Source organism: Lepisosteus platostomus, unplaced genomic scaffold (assembly GCF_059453375.1).
Source record: "Lepisosteus platostomus isolate fLepPlt1 unplaced genomic scaffold, fLepPlt1.hap1 Scaffold_30_H1, whole genome shotgun sequence".
In the NCBI taxonomy this organism is placed as follows: domain Eukaryota; kingdom Metazoa; phylum Chordata; class Actinopteri; order Semionotiformes; family Lepisosteidae; genus Lepisosteus; species Lepisosteus platostomus.
This window is the reverse complement of record NW_028291658.1, coordinates 799,040-817,788: the sequence shown is the minus strand read 5'-3', so window position 1 is coordinate 817,788 and position 18,749 is coordinate 799,040. Positions and strand designations below refer to the sequence as shown.

General features: G+C 42.0%; 5 non-coding genes across 5 annotated transcripts; 3 read left to right on the top strand and 2 right to left on the bottom strand.

The window, feature by feature from the left end:
• The first annotated feature begins 797 nt into the window (after positions 1 to 797).
• Positions 798 to 914, top strand: LOC148634977 (U5 spliceosomal RNA). The gene has a single exon (XR_015933338.1). It is a non-coding gene; the product is annotated as a U5 spliceosomal RNA (small nuclear RNA).
• A 3,136-nt stretch (positions 915 to 4,050) lies between these two features.
• trnas-cga (transfer RNA serine (anticodon CGA)) lies at positions 4,051 to 4,132 on the top strand. Its single transcript has one exon. It is a non-coding gene; the product is annotated as a tRNA-Ser (tRNA).
• Positions 4,133 to 6,334: 2,202 nt separating this feature from the next.
• Positions 6,335 to 6,408, bottom strand: trnat-agu (transfer RNA threonine (anticodon AGU)). The gene has a single exon. It is a non-coding gene; the product is annotated as a tRNA-Thr (tRNA).
• Positions 6,409 to 8,826: 2,418 nt separating this feature from the next.
• On the top strand, positions 8,827 to 8,900 carry trnai-gau (transfer RNA isoleucine (anticodon GAU)). Its single transcript has one exon. It is a non-coding gene; the product is annotated as a tRNA-Ile (tRNA).
• A 6,496-nt stretch (positions 8,901 to 15,396) lies between these two features.
• trnar-ucg (transfer RNA arginine (anticodon UCG)) lies at positions 15,397 to 15,469 on the bottom strand. The gene has a single exon. It is a non-coding gene; the product is annotated as a tRNA-Arg (tRNA).
• Positions 15,470 to 18,749: the final 3,280 nt, after the last annotated feature.

Below are 18,749 nucleotides of genomic sequence, written 5' to 3'. Positions count from 1 at the left end.
GATGCCAGGTGTCCCACAGCACCACAGCGCCGACGCACCTTTGGTTGTCCCACATAAAAAACATAGCCATTGCAGGCGCCCAGCCGGATTGTAGAGGGCAGGTGCCTTAAGCCTCCATTTACATTGTCCGGTAGCAAGCGAACCTCGAATTTCCTTGCTCCTGTTTTTATACCGTCAACATCTCTAACCTCAGTTCCATGGTGGACTGTGCAGTACTGCTTAAGCCAGGTGTGAATGTCCTCCGTCTTTGCCATTTCCGAGAACATAACAACATGCACCGTTTTCCTCTCTCTCTGTGCCAGAGGCTGCAAGTTGATCTTCTCAAGGGCAGGAACTTTCCCTCTTTTTGCCTCAAACACATCCACACATTGTTCAAACAGAGAATAGGTAGCAAAAACAACCTCAAATGCTTTCTGACCTGGGAGAGCGAAGATGAAATCCAAGTGCCGAGGTTCAAAGCCAAGTTCCTTCTGTAACACTTTTCTGCCTAACTGCATACGATCCATGAAGAGGTCATCCAAAAGCTCAAAACGTACAGCATTCTTGCGGGATCCAAAGGTTGCCATCTCAAACTGCAAAACAAACACTGCTTCCAGAAAACAAGAAAACAATCCAACTACACCAACTACAGGCTGATCAAGGTATCTCCCCTGCCAGGTAAGCCGAGAGCCGCAGGCGATGAGCCCGGAGCTGAACGGGCCCCACTGGCTCGTTTGTAAGGCCAGGTGCATTGCCAACCACGACCGGCAGGGCAGAGGGCTTGAAGGCGGCCTGGGCTCCTGCAGCTGTCCAGCCACGCACTCTGGTTTCTCTTCATCTCGTACAAATCTTTTGCCTTTTACTAAAGATTTCCATGGAGAGGAGCATGAATGAGTTCCATACAATTTTTGTGCTTCCCTGCCTTCGGGTGGGGCACAGCTGGGCTGGTCAAAGAGAGAAAACAAAACCGCTCACAATCGCTCTTACAATGCAGTAAGTAGCACAGGCTACTTAGGGAGTAGGCTGATGTGTTTAAAAACAACCAGCGCCAGGCAGGAGTCGAACCTCCAAACTCCTAATCCATAGTCAGACACATTATCCATTGCACCACTGACCCTGGTGTGACATTGCAGGACTGTAACCCAGTGAGCTTAGCACTGCAACTAGTAAAATATTACCCCCGGTCCATTCTTTTCCAAAAGTGAGAAACACCTGTTTTCTACATTTTGTCTGTTTTAAAATCATATCTCTTTAAACCAAACCAAGAGTTTGTCTTTTGCACTGATATTCTGATTCATTTCGATTTCAAAGAAAAAAAAACATTACCTTCCAAAGCATCATAAAATTGTCCCTTCCTCCAGACTCTACTTCTCTCTTGTAGTAGTACAGCAGACCTTTCCAGGTGAGCAGATCACAGAGTCCGAAATGAGCTTCCTCCATCAAGCAAAGTACCTGAACATGACTCTGTCATCATAAAAGCGCCCCTGTAATAAAGAAATTAAATCCGAAATCAAGAGGGCAGTTGCCTACTGAAGTTCAAGAAGTCATAAATTTTAACCTAGCAACACATTAAAGGCTGCATCTATACAAGTACGATTCTAGAAATGCTCACCAGATTACGTTTTAAGAAAGAACTGCGCCTCAGGTTCCGCCGAGATCTTAACTCAGATGGCAGGATTCAGAGTCTGGAGTGTGGAATGATGGCGCACGGAGGGTCCACATACTGTGGATCCCTCAGTGATCTTCCGCGTGTTCAAACCGCCAGCGTGTGACTCCCCTGTCCCCGTGACCTCATTGCTCTGCTCTCGCCTCTGTGCAGCTGTGCCCGACTCATGGTAAAGTGGAAAAAAATATGCCCTCAACGTGAGATTTACACTGGAGTGAGGATAGTTGTTACCTTCTTATCGTTGAAACGGATGTATGTGATATGGCGACTAGGTTCTTCTCCATTAGCAGGCTTAAGGTTAAAGAAAAAAACATTGCTGACTTCTTTTTTTTTTGCCAGCCGCGAGCGCTGATTAGCGAGGTTTGTATTTCATATTTTGCAAGTTGCATCCATTTTAAGAAAAACAAGTCGTTCAAGACAGGAAATGAATACTTGCATTTAATTAAGTCTAGACGTATGCGGTTGTCCATAATGACCAGTTCTGTTCGAGAACACAGAACAAAAAAAGGCACCACTGGGATTCAGACCCAGGATCTCTTGTTTACTAAACAGGCGCTTTAACCAACTAAGCCACGGCACCCTGGGAGTGCTGTCTTTTTGCAGCCACTTGGACACACCACTCAGACACATCTGCATTCGGTGTGTGCTCCGCCTGCTCGCTGAGCAAGTTGCCACCTTTACATACAATAGCAACATCGACACCAAGAGAAAGGATGACAAATGGCTTTTATCTGGAACTTTTCATGTCCAAGGAGCTCAATGTACTTTCTGTGTACAACAGGGCCACTGAACTCCACACTGGCCACTGAACCACAGTAGTGGCTTGCTGGCTTGACATCTCCCAAGGAAAATGTTGAAATCGCATGTGGAACAGGAAAATGACCCTCGAGTATGAGGGAAAAAAAAGAAAAAGATCAACTGGAGTGCGCCAACCCATGTCAGGACAGCCCAGTTTTGTTGACGAGGTGGCCGAGTGGTTAAGGCGATGGACTGCTAATCCATTGTGCTCTGTACACATGGGGTCGAGTCCCATCCTTGTCGCTCTCCTTGTCTGACACTTGTGCCCGTTCGGTGTTGGCCCTCCTGTTCTTTGCTCCGGTACTAGAGCCGTACATTTTCTAGCGGTGGCTGAACATGGTATAGTAGCCTAACGTCGGTATCGAGCAGTGACAGTAACAGTATTTACATGCCCGTGCTGCCAAGTGGCTCTGGGTTGATACCGCGTTTTCACTTACTTGCAACGCAAACGGAGAAAGCGATTTTTGACAGTCTCTCGAGAGACTGCACTAGGTGTTTAGGGATAGACTTTGTCAGTTCCCCCTGGGATGATGGCCTCTCAAATAGTTTGTGATTCCTCTAGACGTTTATACAGTAGAAGCCTGCTTCGTGGCTTAAATCCAAGCTAATGTAACGAGTTAGAGGTCTGATGCAGAACTGCGAATTCAATGAACGGGAACAGTACAGTACATTGCACTGTATGTGTGAGGAAAGCTGCCCCCTTCTGTCCTTGTCGACCGAACAGAGGACTGTAAAGGATACCGCCAAGAAACTTTAGGATGCTGGTTGGAATACAGCTCCAAAGAAGCCCCTTTGGGTGTTATGTCATCAAAAAGTAAGAACAGCGACTCTCCCTTTGATCAAATGCGCAACAGAGCTGTTTTCCGTGGAGCAGGTTTCAGACCCGTAGACCTGTTTTATTTGTAGGGCAGGGCGCATTCCCAAATGCGAATCTCCTGTTTTAGAAATGCTTTGGGCGGCGTGAAGTGAAAATAAGAAATGGACTCCAGATGCACATGGAAGCAATCAAGTGTTTCATCCGAGCTGTTTCAAAGACTGCTCAAGAGCTTTCCTTTCACAGAGGCACAACGATTAATGATGGGGGTGCACCCTTCAATGCGCCTTACGACTCTAGGGAGTGATTGAGACGATTCGTAGCGTGTGCTAATTTCCCTCTATTCCCCGTGTTGCAGTGGTAGGATGACGTAAATTCCTGCTTCGACACGTAATGGCATTATAATCAAGTGCAAGAGCTGAGGGCTTTAGTTTTGTTTCGTTTTCCATGGCGTTTGTAAGCACGCAAATCAAAGGCAATTCCTGTGTCTAACAGGAATGTAAATGCTTTTGAAAGTGCAGTGTGGTGCAGCTTGTAAAATCCTTATCCACATTTGTGGTTTGTTGCTGTTTTTTTTGTCTGCCAAAACTGCATTTTGACATCCGGACGGGGAGACTTTATCATTTGAACGTGAAGCCAGCCTTAAACCCTCTGAGGCGTGTCTGTCTGCCGGCACGTATTTTGTCAAAGGTATTTATTTTTTTTTAACGGAGAGCGACTTTGAAAAGGTTTCCGCAGCCACGTCGCACTCCGTGTTAGATTAAAGGAGGAATGCGGCGATGGCGAACTCGCTGTAGTCGTGGCCGAGTGGTTAAGGCGATGGACTCGAAATCCGTTGGGGACTCCCCGCGCAGGTTTGAATCCTGCCGACTATGGCGTCTGCCGCACGTCTCCTTATGCCTGCGCGGCAAAGGCGAAGTGCCGCTTCTCCTTTCCTGGTACTATAAAAACGCTAAATCGCTTGGCCCCGCTGCCATGGAAATGAGTTCTTCAGATAACCACACATCTTGCGTTCGCACCTCTGGTGTTGTACTTATGCCTTTGAAAACCTAATGAATAAAACTGAAAGAACCGACACAATATATAGGTGCTCGTAAAGCACGCATTAAAGAACTGTTAACAGCAAGGGTTTCAGTGGGTTAACTGAGGAGAAGGCGTGATCGCTAATTGTTGACATTGTATTTGGTGTTAGAAACATTCTTACTGTGCATGACGTGGAACAAATGTAGCCACAGAAATTGCATCACGCTTTCATGTATGCTATTGCAGACACCAACGTTGCCTAGATAGAAAACCGAAATAGCCGTGGGTTTGCTTGCTGGTCTGAAGGATCTCTCTTCGAATCTCTATCATTTGTCAATGGAAGTAAAAGGCGCTGCAATCTCATACGTTCAGAATTAAACCCGCAGCTGTTGTTCGACTTTATTTCTTGACTAATTACAACTTAGTGTCGCAAGAGCAGTTACATAAACTTGTCTGGTATATTTGAACACAAATGCCGTTCTTCAATTAAAACTAACAGTACATTGTCAGGGACATTCAGTTCTATACAAACAAGAGACAGACAAGAGAATATTTCTACCTTTCATGTGGACTACGTGTTGACTTAATGATCGGAATAATTGAAAAGTTCGGGTTCATAGCCGATGCAGTGCTTGCTAATTAGAACAACAGCAACGCTGAGCTCTTAGCACCGTACTGAGCCCAGGTGATTTCCTAAAGCTGTCAGGTGCAGTTCTTTTACATGAAGGAAATCTCTTACTGAGTACGATTACAATGCAGTAAGTAGCACAGACTACTTAGGGGAGTAGCCCGATGCGTTTAAAAACGACCCGAGCCAGGCAGGAGTCAAACTTACAATCTCCTGATTCGTAGTCAAACGCGTTATCTATTGCGCCACTGGCCGTCGTGTGACATTGCAGGACTGCAACCCGGTGAGCTCAGCACTGCAACTAGTAAACTATTACCCCCGGTCCATTCTTTTCCAAAAGTGAGAAACACCTGTTTTCTACATTTTGTCTGTTTTAAAACCATATTTCTTTAAACCAAACCAAGAGTTTGTCTTTTGCACTGATATTCTGATTCATTTCGATTTCAAAGAAAAAAAAACCTACCTTCCAAAGCATCATAAAATTGTCCCTTCTTCCAGACTCTACTTCTCTCTTTTAGTAGTACAGCAGACCTTTCCAGGTGAGCAGATCACAGAGTCCGAAATGAGCTTCCTCCATCAAGCAAAGTACCTGAACATGACTCTGTCTTCATAAAAGCGCCCCTGTAATAAAGAAATTGAATCTGAAATCAAGAGGGCAGTTACCTACTGAAATACAAGAAGTCATCAATTTTAACCTAGCAACACATTAAAGGCTGCATCTATACAAGTACGATTCTAGAAATGCTCACCAGATTACGTTTTAAGAAGGAACTGCGCCTCAGGTTCCGCCGAGATCTTAACTCGGATGGCAGGATTCAGAGTCCGGAGTGCGGACTGATGGCGCACGGAGGGTCCATATACTGTGGATCCCTCAGTGATCTTCCGCGTATTCAAACCGCCAGCATGTGACTCCCCTGTCCCCGTGACCTCATTGCTCTGCTCTCTCCTCTGTGCAGCCGAGCCCGATTCACGGTAAAGTGAAAAAAAAGATGCCCTCAACGTGAGATTTACTCTGGAGCAAGGATAGATGTTACCTTTTTATCATTGAACAGGATGTATGTGATGTGGCGACTAGGTTCAATTTTGTATCCTCTTTAAAAGATTAAGAACTGGGGTGAGCGTGATTTACCACCCTTTCAGCTAAGAACCCGACGTGCGCACCGTTTAAGCTGCATAGACTCGGTTGTTTAACTCTTCTCCATTAGCAGGGTTAAGGTTAAAGAAAAAAAACATTGCTGACTTCTTTTTTTTTTGCCAGCCGCTAGCACTGATTAGCAAGGTTTGTATTTCATGTTTTGCAAGTTGCATCCATTTTAAGAAAAACAAGTCGCGTTAAAGACAGGAAATGAATACTTGCATTTAATTAGGTCTAGCTGTAGGCGGTTGTCCATAATGACCAGTTCTGTTCGAGAACACAGAACAAAAAAGGCACCGCTGGGATTCGGACCCAGGATCTCCTGTTTACTAGACAGGCGCTTTAACCAACTAAGCCACGGCGCCCTGGGAGTGCTGTCGTTTTGCAGCCACTTGGACACACCACTCAGACACATCTGCATTCGGTGTGTGCTCCGCCTGTTCGCTGAGCAAGTTGCCACCTTTACATACAATAGCAACATCGACACCAAGAGAAAGGATGACAAATGGCTTTTATCTGGAACTTTTCATGTCCAAGGAGCTCAATGTGCATTCTGTGTACAACAGGGCCACTGAACTCCACAATGGCCACTGAACCAGTGGCTTGCTGGCTTGACATCTCCCAAGGAAAATGTTGAAATCGCATGTGGAACAGGAAAATGACCCTCGAGTACGAGGGAAAAAAAAGAAAAAGATCATCTGGAGCGCTGCAACCCATGTCTGGACAGCCCAGTTTCCTAGACGAGGTGGCCGAGTGGTTAAGGCGATGGACTGCTAATCCATTGTACTCTGCACGCATGGGTTTGAGTCCCATTCTCGTCACTCTCCATGTGTGCCCGTGTGCCTTTGGCCCTCCTGTTGTTTGCTCCAGTACTAGAGCCGTACATTTCCTAGTGGTGGCTGAACATGGTATAGTAGGCTAACGTCAGTATCGAGCAGTGACAGTAACAGTATTTACGTGCCGCTGCTGCCAAGTGGCTCTGGTTTGAGACCGCGTTTTCACTTACTTGCAACGCAAACGGAGAAAGCGATTTTTGACAGTCTCTCGAGAGATTGCGCTAGGTGTTTAGGGATAGACTTTGTCAGTTCCCCTGGGATGATGGCCTCTCAAATAGTTTGTGATTTCTCTAGACGTTTATAGACTAGAAGCCTGCTTCATGGCTTAAATCCAAGCTAAGGAAACGAGTTAGAGGTCTGATGCAGAACTGCGAATTCAATGAACGGGAACACTACAGTACATTGCACTGTGTGTGTGAGGAAAGCTGCCCCCTTCTGTCCCTTGTCGACCGAACAGAGGACTGTAAAGGATACCGCCAAGAAACTTTAGGATGCTGGTTGGAATCCAGCTCCAAAGAAGCCCCTTTGGGTGTTATGTCATCAAAAAGTAAGAACAGCGAATCTCCCTTTGATCAAAAGCGCAACAGAACTGTTTTCCGTGGAGCAGGTTTCAGACCCGTAGACCTGTTTTATTCGTAGGGCAGGGCGCATTCCCAAACACGAATCTCCTGTTTTAGAAATGCTTTGGGCGGCGTGAAGTGAAAATAAGAAATGGGCTCCAGATGCACATGGAAGCAATCAAGTGTTTCATCCGAGCTGTTTCAAAGACTGCTCAAGAGCTTTCCTTTCACAGAGGCGCAACGATTAATGATGGGTGTGCACCCTTCAATGCGCCTTACGACTCTAGGGAGTGATTGAGACATACGTAGCGTGTGCTCATTTCCCTCTAGTCCCCGTATTGCAGTGGTAGGATGACATAAATTCCTGCTTCGACACGTAACAGCATTATAATCAAGTGCAGGAGCTGAGGGCTTTAGTTTTGTTTCGTTTTCCATGGCGTTCGTAAGCGCGCAAATCAAAGGCAATTCCTGCGTCTAACAGGAATGTAAATGCTTTGGAAAGTGCAGTGTGGTGCAGCTTGTAAAATCCTTGTCCACATTTGTGGTTTGTTGATGTTTTTTCTGTCTGCCAAAGTTCCATTTTGACATCCGGACGGGGAGACTTTATCATTTGAACGTGAAGCCAGCCTTAAACCCTCTGAGGCATGTCTGTCTGCCGGCACGTATTTTGTCAAAGGTATTTATTTTTTTTTAACGGAGAGCGACTTTGAAAAAGTTTCCGCAGCCACCTCGCACTCTGTGTTAGATTATAGGAGGAATGCGGCGGGGGTGAGCTTGCTGTAGTCGTGGCCGTGTGTTTAAGGCGATGGACTTGAAATCCGTTGCGAACTCCCTGCACAGGTTTGAATCCTGCCGACTATGGCGTCTGCCACACGTATCCTTGTGCCTCCCCGGCAAAGGCGAAGTGCCGCTTCTCCATTCCTGGTACTATAAATACGCTGAATCACTTGGCCCTGCTGCCATGGAAATGAGTTCTTCAGATAACCACACATCTTACGTTCGCGCCTCTGGTGCTCTACTTATGCCTTTGAAAACCTAATGAATAAAGCTGAAAGAACTGACACATTATGTAGGTGTTCTTAAAGCACGCAGTAAAGAACTGTTAACAGCAAGGGTTTCAGTGGGTTAACTGAGGAGAAGGCGTGATCGCTAATTGTTGACTTTTTATTTGGTGTTAGAAACACTCTTACTGTGCATGACGTGCAACAAATGTAGCCACAGAAATTGCATCACGCTTTCATGTATGCTATTGCAGACACCAACGTTGCCTAGATAGAAAACCGAAATAGCCGTGGGTTTGCTTGCTGGTCTGAAGGATCTCTCTTCGAATTGCTATCATTTGTCAATGGAAGTAAAAGGCGCTGCACAGAGAGGACCACTGTCGTGAGGCCGGTTAGCTCAGTTGGTTAGAGCATGGTGCTGATAACGTCAAAGTCGTGGGTTCGAGCCCCTTACTGGCCAGGTCCTTTTCTCCTCTCTTACCAAAGCTGTTAGGTTCCTTTCCGTGGTGAGATGGGTTGTCATGCAACGCTGCCACATAGTGCCGACAGACAATTAAATGACAAAAATGAAGAGAGTTAAAGCAGCTGGAGAGGTTCTCTTACAACTTTTGAGCTGACACAGTTTTGGAAAATGTTTCCTTCACGCTGCACTGTACCATATAGGCAGCCAAGTGTCTCCAAAACAAAACAGAATTGACAGTCATATAATGTCCATTAACCCCGGTTTTAAACGCAGCATCATGTCTGCCATCATAAGAATATGAGTCCAATATTTTAGAATATAGTCAGAATGAATTCTAACCTTACCTGTGGTGTCTTTGATCCCTTTTGCTCAATGCATGGTGTACGTACTGCATACATGTGTCTTGAGAATGAGGAATGGGCCCCTGAGACAGTCATTTGCCTGTTTCACAAATGATCGTATTTTACTAGAGATTCTGTTTGGGATTCAGATGTGCATTCAGACAGCAATCCCTTTCAAGAAATGATACGTTCTGGATGAGGTCAAAGGTGCTGGAACACTGTATTTAGGATGTGTTTGCAGTGATTGTGTGTCTCCTGCTTCAACGCAGTGATATATAGATGTGCTCCTGTAATTTATTGGTACAAGCCCAGGGCAGTAAGCAGTCTGAGGATTTATTTCCAGACGGCATAGAACAGTGAAGCAGTGAAGTAGTGCAACACACTGGATCATTATATTATTAGAATCTATTCTACTTAAATTATTACATTATACACAACTTGAGTTCATTTTAAAAATTAAAAGGTAATGAAAGGAATGCATTTTCATGAGAAAGATAATACCGATTTTTCATGTGATAATCTTCCTTATATCATGTCGTGCATCATTTGGACACTTTGTGGGCTTGAAATACAAAGAAAATCATGTTCTATGGTACAAGACAAATACAAAACTTAAGTTTTTATTTTAATTAGATTTGTTTATTAAGCATAAGCAATCATTTATTACATTAATATATGTGAAAATGACATTTTAGCACCATAATATTACATACAGGTCTCTAGCTTCAACACAGTGATATATGCTCAGTGATTTATTGGTACATGCCCAGGGCAATAATCAGAATTAGTATTTATTTCCATACGGGCTACAGGTAGTGTTGTGAAATACTTCAACACACTGGATCGCAGATTTAGACCCCCTGCACTCTTACTCCTTAAAAACCAAAGAAATGAAGATATGTAGCAATCACATTGTAACAGGGGTGACAGTGACTTAATGCTTATACTAGTGGACTTCTGGTACCTTTAGGGTACGGTGTTCCCTGAAGGGCTCTCAAACCCCGCATTTCAGATGCCTAGCTGTATCGCTGATGTGTTGCACCTCAGAATCACTTTTAAACCTTACCTCTGGTATCTTTAATCCCTATTGCTCAACGCATGGTGAAAGTATTGCATAAATGTGTCTGAAAATGAGCAATGGGCACCTGAGAAACTCATTTGCCTGTTTCACAAATGATCATATTTGACTAGAGATTCTGTTTGGGATTCAGTTGTGCATTCTGACAGCAATCTCTTTCAAAAAATGATTTTACCTTATCGCAGCTTTGCCCTTCTTGCCTCTTTGGACAATATCTCCATCTTGTGGTCGTTGTTGGTAATGTCTAGACAATATCTCCATCTTGTGGTCGTTGTTGGTAATGTTTTCTTATGCCCTTTTTTATTTCAATTCTCTATTAGTTGATTCTAGAATCTCTACAATAGAGGTGAAAACATCAGTTTTATAGCAGACAATATGACATTATTTATAGTCCAATTAGAAATTTAATACCCTGTTTTTAACATAATAACAAATTAAAATTGATTAAAACTAAGTTTGGAACACTAGGGAACATAAAAAATGATTTTTAGGAAAACCATGAGGTTCTCTGTGTCCGATGCCTGAAAGGGGAGAAAGCTAGAATCCTTTGATTTTTCAAAATTTGAAAATAAACATTATATAACAACAGCTTTCATTCCTAGGAGTGAAAAACAACCATTTTTGAAGACATATTAGTTTCTAAAACACTACAATAAAGTTAAAAACATCCATTTTATATCACATTATTTTTTGTGAAATAATTAAATTGGCTTATTTCTCTCGCATTAAATTGGCTACAAATGCAAGAATTCAACCAGATATTCTTGTAAAATGTATAGTGTTGCATTGCAGTTAGTTAATGTAGTTAGTCCATAGTCAGCAATCTAAACTTTATTGTTAAGCTTTAATGATTGATGTTGTACCAGTAACCTTTAGAAATACTATAGTACTTCACAAATGCTTTGTGTGTTTGGAAATCTTTTGAGTAAAAGCCTTATAAAAATAGGTTTAGTTTTTACAGGATATCACAAAGAAGTAGGATGGTATAATTCTTATAATTGCTTAGTGATTGTATTTGGAAGATTATGCACTAAACAGACTTCAGGGATGCCAGTGGATCATTGTGCTATTTGGAATTATTCCAAAAATCAAGTGACCTATTTGCTGAAGTATTTTTAGTATTATTTATTTAGTATTAATAAAGAATAGATTTATTAAAGTCATGCGATGTGCAAGCGGGATATGTAAAATAATTGAAAATAAAGTTTTTTATTATTGTTATAGAGAAACATGATCAGATTTTCCCTGGTTCAGAAAAAAGACGGTTAAAATCTGTAATCTTTCCACTTGTATGTCATCAGACATTAACGAGAACAACCCCCCTCTCTGCCGGAGTGCTGGCTGTGACGAATTAAACCAATTTCACAGGTATTTTCAAAGTAGGAAGTACAGTGTTAACTAGTAGATGGCCTCCTCAATGAAATCGCTTCAACATGCTAATGCGTTGGTGTAACAGTCCGGGCGTGGCAAGCTTCCAATGTCAACTCGACTCGATTGGAAGACAATGAACGTATTTTAGCCCTAAATGAATTAATAGCAAACATGGTTTACATAAAAGACATTTTTCCAAGAAAGTTCATAATAATACGATCTATAGTTGAAATCTGAGCCTAAATATAAAGAAAAAACCATTTTCAGAGAGCAATCACGCTGTGTTTATGTAGAAAAAGCGATTAGGTTTATGAGCAATCTAATTACCTATTCGCTTAAAACGCTATATAAAATAAAGTTTATTTAAAGATGAATGATAAGTGTCGCAGTTTAAATAATTTTCATAGTAGGGCTAGGATAGATTCCAAGTGCATTTTTGCAATTTACGTTGCATTGTCCAATGTGATGTTGTAATACAGTTTAGAATACAGTAAGTCTAAACTGTATCAGCTTTATTTATGGGTTGCAATTTAGAAAAAGTCAAAAACCGCACTCAAAATGCAATTTAGAGCTTTCTGGCAAGAGGAGACACCCAAATTATAATGTAACATGCCACTGTTTGTGCATGAACAAAGTTATACTGCAATTTTCCTTAGATACGCGATTAAAAAAAATATTTTTTTTGAATCCCCGGCCGAACACATTCCATAAGAATCAGCGCTTTTATACAGTATATCGCCTTTAAACACATATATTTAAACACGCGTTTACGATTTAAATCAAAACGCAATTCAAATCAATATAAATGTTTATTTTGTAACGCATAGGTGACTATTCATTGTTATTAAAAAGACGTAAATTCGATCATGTTGTGATATTTAGAAATATAAATTTGTTTTGATGCGAGTGAGGTTTTATTTAATCTCTGACCAAGGGAAATGTTTCATTTTTTCAAAGAAATGTTTGTTAAAAATTAAAGTCATAGTTCCATGAGATTCAACCACAGACCATGTGACATAGGAGTCAGGAACCTAACCCACAGCACCACCAGCGCAGACACATGCTGAGGGCTGAAAAAGCACTACAGAAACATTATCGACTATAAAATAATGTAATTAGGCACAGAAGAAGTTTACAGCACAGTACAATAATAAATGCTGACCATGACTTTAGAAGCATAAATTACCTTACACTCAATTTAAACACAAGCTGTCTTTAGCCCTCTAAGCTGGTTCATACAGAAATGTAGAGAACCAGGCTCAGAAAAACACAGCTTCATTAGCGAATACATATGCAGAACAACTAGAGAAGATGTTTTACAGAGGATGGATTTTTAGAAACATCCCATCAGTGACATCACTGAAGTCAACTCCTAGGTAACTGTCGTGTGGATAGTTTCACAAGAATCAGACAAAGGTTTAAGCATCGCTTATTTTAGATAAAACTGCAAAAAAACAACAACAACCCATAATGTACTTCTTTGCGGCTCTGTTTGCCCAAATCATATATTCACAACGTGAAATTAGAAAATAATATTACGTAACCAAAAACCGCAATATGGAAACAGAACCTGTGTAATTGTTGACAGATGATGTACTCGTAACATTTTTACAAGACGAACTACAACATTTAAAAAATGACTTGTATGTACTTGATATCTCTAATCAATCCACTGCACTGCATTAAAACAAAACGAAAACTAAAACGCCCTGGGCATACCGTTTCGCGCTTCTTATCAGTTGCTCAAAAGCAATTTGACCGTATGAAATGCATAATATAAACCTAGAAACATATACGTGAGGAGTATTTACGTAGTATCGGTGTCAAGACATACCTCTCAAATACTGTAAATCAAGTTAAAAATATCTCAAGACCGATTCTGGTCATAATGAAACCATGTTTCGTGTATGTTTTCTTTAAAGTACCGAGACCAGCCATATACTGTATGTTTATGTTCCAAAATTAATATCGTTTATGGCCTTCACACGTGTTCCAGTATGCTCCTATTCTTTTTATGCTCAGGCACTAAGATTTCCCTTCAGTGGTAAAATTCCATATAAATATTCAATACTTAAACGGGCACAGTTAAGACATTAAATATACATATACATATACATATACAAACTGTATACAGTACAGTTTGCATACGGTAATATGTTTATGTTCCTAAATCAACCTCTTTTATGAGCATGTGAAAGGCATGGTGAATCGATTCTCAAAAATTACTGTACTTTGCATGATTGGAAAAAAATGCGTGATTGCGAAATGCTGTGGTGTTACTTTTACAAAGACGGGCAATGAAAAAAATAATGTGGACCAGGGCAATACTTTGAGTTTACAGCTTGTCCAAGTTCATTTATTATTAATACTATTAGTAATATCTTCATTAAAGACTTTGATGGCTACAGCTCAAACATGAGAAGTTGAGCTTTATTAGCTCCACCTTGCGGAAATTCCGGATACTATTATTTTGCTAGCGGTATTTACCGGTAACTCGCGGTATTTACCGGTAACTTGTGGTAGACTGCGTACAGCGTACGCCCGCGCATTTTGAATGGCTGCATCTGTAGCAATCATATTGTAGCAGACACTCAATTGCCTGTTTCACAAATGATCATATTTTACTAGAGATTCTGTTTGGGATACGGATGTGCATTCTGACAGCAATCTCTTACAAAAAATGATTTTACCTTATCGCGGCTTTGCCCTTCTTGCCTCTTTGGACAATATCTCCATCTTGTGGTCGTTGTTGGTAATGTCTAGACAATATCTCCATCTTGTGGTCGTTGTTGGTAATGTCTTCTTATAGATAGATACTTTATTGATCCCGTGAGGGAAATTGCAGTGCAACAGCAGCTTAACACACACAACACAGCCACAGTGTAACAATTATATAATAATAGTACAATACTGTATATATACTGTATATATATATATGAAACAGAAATAGAAACAGAAACAGGAATCGCTTACTACCTGGAGAATCTCTGTAGGAATATCTAGCATTTATCAATGGAAATAAAAGCTGCTTTAATACAGTGCATGTTCAAACTCAAACCCTCAGCTGCTGTTCTTGTTTGTTTTGGGACAAATTGCAACTGAGCATCGCATGAGCCGTTACGTACCCTTATCTGTTAGGGAATTTCAAGGGAGGAGTTAGGTCAGAATGGGTAGGCTGCAAAACAACAAGTAAAGATTTATTCCGAGATGAAACGTTGTGGCGGTTTTCTTATCTTTTCAACATGGACTAAACTTTTACGTGTTCCTTATATGCTATATATGTATATATTAGCACCAATGTCGTTCTTAAAAACTAACATGAAATTGTCAGGGACATTCACCTATATACAAAGACGAGACAGACAAAGTAATAATTCTATATTAACGTGGCCTACATATTGACGCAATGATCGAACTAAGTGACGTGTTCTGATTCAGATCCCCTGCAGTTCATGCCAATTAGAACAATAGCAATGCTGAGTCCTCCCCACCCTACTGAGCACAAATTCAGCTGCTCTCCAGTTCTGTTCTGCATGTTTTTTCATTGCAATTGAGCTCGGAGCTGGAGATGATCTCCATACAGTTCTGTGTTAACTAGCCCGCACTTGCGTGCTAATTTACGGGTTGTGGCAGATGCTTTTCTATAGTTCATATACATGACGGCAACCTGTTACCGAGGAACCTGAGAGGTTTAAAAGCCTCACGAACCAGGCAGGACTCGAACCTACAATCTTCTGATCCGAAGTCAGACGCGTAATCCATTACGCCACTGGCCCATAGAACATGTGTTTGCATTCCACCACAGAGAGCTCTACACTGCTACCAGTAGTACACTTCCCCATCTAAATTTTCACAGCAAGAAACTTGTGTTTCCTACTATTTTTATCAGGTTTAAAATATCATCTCCTTAAAACAGAAAAAGTGTTGGTGTGTCGTGCTGAAATTCTGATTGATTTTGAATTCAAAGAAAAAAGGTTTTCTTCCAAAACACCGTGAAATTGTCACATCTTGCAGACAATAGGTGTATTCCATGTTGAAAAGAGAAGAAAGAAAACCATGGAGCCTTTTACAGGTGTGAGGCTTCTTCAGGTGTGAGAAGACCTCACGGCCGAAACGCTGTGTTTCCGTTCTTCTCTTTTCAGCATGCAATAAACCTATTGCTTGTTCCTTTGCAGCAGAGGCATGCTGACGTAGCTACCCAGCTGAACATCTTGCAGACTCTACAGTACTTCTCTCCTGTAGAAGTAAAGCAGGGCTTGCTGGGTGAGCTTTTGCTCCGGTAAATTAGGTCACGTGTCATGTTAAATCACTTCTTCTAAACACAACATTTGCTGGTGCTAGCTTTCCCCATGAAAAGAGACATTTCCCTTACAGTACATGACATATCGTTTTTATTCTATCAATAAGTATAGAAATAAAACAAAAGAAAAAATGTTGTCGCCAAAGAATGCACAGCTCTGTCGCCTTGGGGAGGTGTCAAGGGCATTGAGCTCCTTGGACATGAGAAGTGCCCGATAAATGCCATTTCTCATCATTTCTCTTGGCGTCAGTTCTCCTATTAAATGGGACGGAGGCAACGGGCTCAGAGAGCAGATTAAGTGCACACCGAACGCAGATGTGTCCAAGTGTCTGTAAAAGCACGGTGCTCTGCTGGCGCTGTTCCCTAGTGGCTTAAAGTGCCTGCCTAGTAAGCAGGCGATCCTGGGTCTGAATACCAGCGGTGCCTCTCTCCGTGTCTTGTTGTGCCGCATATCTCATTTCAGACAAACATGTACAGCTTGGTTCAGTTTAATGCAAGAATTCATTTCCTTTCTGGAATAACTTGTTTTTGAAGAAATCCATACAGCTTGTGAAAGATGAAATCCATTTCTTGGTTGTCAGTGGAAAAAGATTGCCGGCTGCAAGAAGTGCAAGTGATTGTTTTCTTTGACCATAAACCTGCAAATGTAGGGCGCACAAAAGACTGTCAGACTCTGTGGTGCTGAAAAGTTGGTGGTTCAAGCCCCTCCAGTATGCGTGTCTCAGTTTTTCCAATGTAAACATCATCACCATTGCTAAAGAAGATGGCGCAGAAGGCTCCACAGCCGAAACGTTGTGCTTCTTTTCTTCTCTTTTCAGCATGGAGTAAACCTTTGCTTTATCCTTTGCAGCCTAAGCATGCTGACGCAGCTACCTTTCTCTTAACACGCCTCAATCATTATTCACCAAAACGATCAGCAGAATAAGTCGCCTTTGTGGTGATGTCACTCCTCTGCTTCACAAATGTCCTTAGTGACGGGCCATTTCTTTCTGCCATTTTTCCGGAGCGGTTATTGATTGCTCCATCATTTCCCTCTTACTTTCCATCACTAGATTGAAAAAAAAAACAGAAACAGGCTGACAGGACGACAATCAAATTGCAAAAACTCATCAAAGCACTCGATAGAGTATTTGAATCCACAAGTAGCTACGAGCAACTTTGTCCTGGCTTGCATGAAAGTCGGAAAATGTCAAAAAGAAAAAGATGGTGGCTTTTTCATATTCGTTCTTTTATTTTTAGTTCGTTGCTTCTTCTGTCCATTGTCCTCCTGCCTGGCTCTTAACCTGTGACTGTTTGAACGCACACAGTAGACTTTCATGCAGGGGATTTGTCCTGAGCCTCTGTGAAAGACCCACCCACCCCCATAAATAACTGCTCTAGAAACACATGAATGCAAAACTAAACCACAGCTTAAAGAGGAGCTTGTCATGACCGCCAGGCAGTTAAGACCAACTCTTAAGCAATCTAAACAGCACCAGCAGCGGGTGATTATTAACAAACGCCGCCGCACGAGTTTACCCACCTGCACACACTCCACCGTGCGGTACGCAGTGCTATTTTTACCATCTTTATCTGCTTCCCGCTGGTATTGAGTCTACTCCTTGAGAGCTCTACCTGGCGTTTTTTCCATTACCTCGTTTATTCTGGATATTGGACTCCCCTTCTGCCTTTTCGACTTTGGACCTCGCCTCTCACCTCGGACTGTTTGCCACCAGTGTTCTCCCTGGATTACGACTTACCTTACGCCTCTTGACCAAGAAACAAAGCAAAGCAGAGCAAAACAAAACAAAATGAACAAACGAAAACCCTCACGTCCCGCACTTGCATATAACGCCGTTACGTGCCCGAGCGGTATTTTACGTCATCCTAGCACTGCACCCCGGGGCGTACGGTATATGGGAACGAGCACACGCCACGAATCGTCTCGAATCTCGAATCACTCCCTACAGCTGTAAGGCACCTTGAAGCATGCACCCCCAACATTCTTCTTTGCGCATCTGTGAAAGGTAAACTCTTGAGCAAACTCTGAACCAGCTCTAAGGAAACTAATCCGATTAGACGTTACTTTGACTCATCTTTTAAGGGACCCTTGTTAATTGGAGAAATCAATGATTTCGAATGAATTCTGTATGCGTTAAAAGACAGCTATACACAGAAAACATGCAGGACACTTCTCATGATGTTTCCCGAGCCGAAACACAGTGCGTTTTTCCAAGCCATCTGACAAAGCCCGCCCACTGAAAACTGCAGCAAATCGTGTAAAGACGTTCAACTTTGTAACTACTGCACGCACAGGAAGCAGAATAAATTCCTCTTTTCAAACTGTCAAAGGTTTACTTTGCGAACACTGCAGGACATCGCACAATCTCTTTTGAACGGGGACAAACGATTTCTTATGGGGCACAGTAAGTACAGACGTTTAAAAAGCTCCACTCATGCCGACGATGCAGCATGAAGAAGCGCAACCTAACGTTTGCATTCCTAGCAAATTCCTTTTATTTTTTGATAAATAAAGACAGTCTTGTTTAACAAACAACACACACAACATTTTACATTGTCAATTCAATTCAAATCAATGTATTTCTATATAGCGCCTTTCACAACAAGGTTGTCCCAAGGCACTTAACAATGCAAGTTGTTAAGAGCCTTGTGTCTAATATGCCGCCTAGGTAACGTGCTGTCTCTTTGAGGCAAATGTTTAAATCCTCTGAGTTAAGTGCTGAAGTTATAGTAGTCCTATCAGTATTGTTGCCTCC